We start from the raw sequence: 284 nt of genomic DNA, 5'->3' as shown, positions 1-284 counted from the left end.
CACTGGGGTTGGTCTCTGACCCCCTTGCAAGCCCCCAGCAAAGACCCCCCAGGGTCAGTGCGTTGCTGTGGGGAGCACTCTGGGGGGTAGCACTCGGCATGTGTCCCTATCCTGCCCAGCCTTCCCACAAACCCTGGGGCAGAGCCTCCAGTGCTGTGCCAAGGCGTCCCCTGCCTTGGCCCCCTCATCCCCTCCCTGTGCCCGGAAGCCCTGGGAAAAGCTCCACTGGGAAAGCAAAGTCCAGACTGCTGGGCACAGAGCAGCCACTGCACAGTGAGGCAATG

Source organism: Mesitornis unicolor, unplaced genomic scaffold (assembly GCF_000695765.1).
Source record: "Mesitornis unicolor isolate BGI_N332 unplaced genomic scaffold, ASM69576v1 scaffold46646, whole genome shotgun sequence".
In the NCBI taxonomy this organism is placed as follows: domain Eukaryota; kingdom Metazoa; phylum Chordata; class Aves; order Mesitornithiformes; family Mesitornithidae; genus Mesitornis; species Mesitornis unicolor.
Note: the sequence above shows the minus strand (reverse complement) of the source record.